This window comes from Pavona decussata, unplaced genomic scaffold, assembly GCF_977016875.1.
Source record: "Pavona decussata unplaced genomic scaffold, jaPavDecu1.1 SCAFFOLD_3639, whole genome shotgun sequence".
Classification (NCBI taxonomy): Eukaryota; Metazoa; Cnidaria; class Anthozoa; order Scleractinia; family Agariciidae; genus Pavona; species Pavona decussata.
The window spans coordinates 7501-10000 of NW_028146450.1; the positions used below are offsets into that span (position 1 = coordinate 7501).

Below are 2500 nucleotides of genomic sequence, written 5' to 3' on the forward strand. Positions count from 1 at the left end.
GGTCTTTTGACCTACCAAAAAAATTGGTGGTGTGAGGAGGACCTCTGACTTAGAATTAGGGTTTGAAATGGGGTTAGGGTTAGGGTTAGGGTAAGTGTTAGGGTTAGGAAAAAGGTTTAAATGATATTTGGAGAGGTTTTTCGGGTGTTTAGAGGCTATTTATGCTATGTAACGAGTATTTGCTTATATACTTGCTTATATACTTAGGTCAACAATTTATAGCAAAAATGTGTTCCAGCCAAGTTCTTTTAGACGCTCTTTCGAATGGCAACATTCCCGATTGAAAATGGCGACCTACCAAAATCCGCACTTTGCTTCCCCGTCCATATAGAGGTGAGTATTTGACTTTGCTTCCGTCAGAGTCAAGGAAACACATTGAAAATGGAATCAGCATACAAGAAAACCTAGTTTGGGATAGGTTTTGTGCCTTCCGTGGTATTATAACCATAGAACTGCTCCTGAGGGGGGTAGGGTAGGCCCACCAAAAAGTGCACTTCTGGTTAGGTCGCTAATTTCTAAAATAAATGTGTCCCAACCAAGTTTTTTTGGACGCTCTTTCGAATGGCAACATTCCTGATTGAAAATGCCGACCTACCAAAATCCGCACTTTGCTTCCCCGTCCATATAGGGGTGAGTATTTGGCTTTGCTTTCGTCAGAGTCAAGGAAACACATTGAAAATGGAATCAGCATACAAGAAAACCTAGTTTGGGATAGGTTTTGTGCCTTCCGTGGTATTATAACCATAGAACTGCTCCTGAGGGGGGTAGGGTAGGCCCACCAAAAAGTGCACTTCTGGTTAGGTCGCTAATTTCTAAAATAAATGTGTCCCAACCAAGTTTTTTTGGACGCTCTTTCGAATGGCAACATTCCTGATTGAAAATGCCGACCTACCAAAATCCGCACTTTGCTTCCCCGTCCATATAGGGGTGAGTATTTGGCTTTGCCTTTGTCAGACTCAAGTAAAAGCATTTAAAATGGAGTCAGCATACAAGAAAACCTAGATTGGGATAGTTTTTCTGCCTACCGTGGGATCATAACCATAGAACTGCCCCTGAGGGAGGTAGGGTTAGGGTTAGCGTTAGGGTTAACGTTGGGGTTAGGATTGAAGACAGAAGATTGGTGATGTCAGGAGGACCTTCTTAAAACAAACAGAAATACACTTATTAGGGGACTAGGGCCAGTGGACTCAGAAATGTCTTTCGTAGCAGTCTCCTATAAGAGTATTTTTCTCTGATTTAGGTGACTCCTCCTCACACCACCATTTTTCTTAGTCGAAAGACCTCTTCACAGCACGACTTTCCTGATGGATTTCTATGTAACTGCTCGTGCTGAGAGGTGTGTCGAAAGTTGATCATGTTCCCGTAAAATCTGAGGTCTCCACTGTCTAGCGAGGTACTTACAGTGAATATAGTGAATTTTTCAAAAATTGGAGAATTCTGACTTTTGCGATGAATTTTAATGTAATTGGTCGTGCTGAGAGGCGTGTTAAAATTTGAACATGTTCCCGTAAAATCTGAGGTGAGAATTAGTGAGGTACTTACAGTGCGTATAGTGACAAATCTTTAAAAGCGTGAAATTATGGGATGTTGTGGCTTCAATGGGTTTTTAAGATGTCACCAGTCATTTGGCATGACTTACAAACGATTTGGCTGGTTGTGGGTTCGATTTTCAAAATTTCATTTTTTTCGCGTTTTTATTTTCTGTCTACCATATCATGCAGTCTCCTTATTAGCGTTTGGGGGTTATAGTGTGGGCAGGTTGGTCGCAAAGGTTCCGAGAGGAGCTGGCTAGTAAACCCTGTCCCTTATGTTCCACGGCGGCAAGGCGGAGAAATAGAGGGCAGAATTGACTAACGGGCAAGGAAAGTTGGGCTTGTAGCTTTCCTTTCGAAGGAGGGAAAAGATGATGCCCGAAAGCATTGTCACTGTAGTGGCAGGCAGAGTGTAGATGGAAGTTGTGTACGCTAGCCTTTGGCTAATGATAGAGACAAAAGAGCAGGAGGATATTTTCCTTCGCAGAAGCACTTTTCTTGCCTTCCTTCAGCTCGCTTGGCGAGTCTGACAGGTATGCCTGAACTGTGCACGGGTCCAGTTGTGAGAAAGACGTGGCAAACAAGACGGGGTTTCCCTTGACCGAGGGACCGTGTGGTCCGTTTGGCTCATGGGTTCCCCCCGTGGAGGCAAAATCTAAGAAAGCTTGCTCTCCCTCTGCGGAGGGGGGCCGCTTAGCAAGGAACTTCTGTTCCCTGCGGTGGATAGTTACCTGGTTGATCCTGCCAGTAGTCATATGCTTGTCTCAAAGATTAAGCCATGCATGTCTAAGTATAAGCACTTGTACTGTGAAACTGCGAATGGCTCATTAAATCAGTTATCGTTTATTTGATTGTACCATTACTACTTGGATAACCGTAGTAATTCTAGAGCTAATACATGCGAAAAGTCCCGACTTCTGGAAGGGATGTATTTATTAGATTAAAAACCAATGCGGGTTCTGCCCGGT

At 43.6% G+C, this 2500-nt stretch overlaps 1 non-coding gene across 1 annotated transcript in view; it reads left to right on the forward strand.

Moving 5' to 3' along the window:
- Nucleotides 1-2260: 2260 nt before the first annotated feature.
- The window catches only part of LOC146446328 (small subunit ribosomal RNA), a 1800-nt gene continuing 1560 nt past the window's right edge, over nt 2261-2500 (forward strand). Inside the window, exon 1 of the ribosomal RNA XR_014862777.1 lies at nt 2261-2500. This exon is cut by the window's right edge and continues 1560 nt beyond it. This is a non-coding gene — a ribosomal RNA (small subunit ribosomal RNA).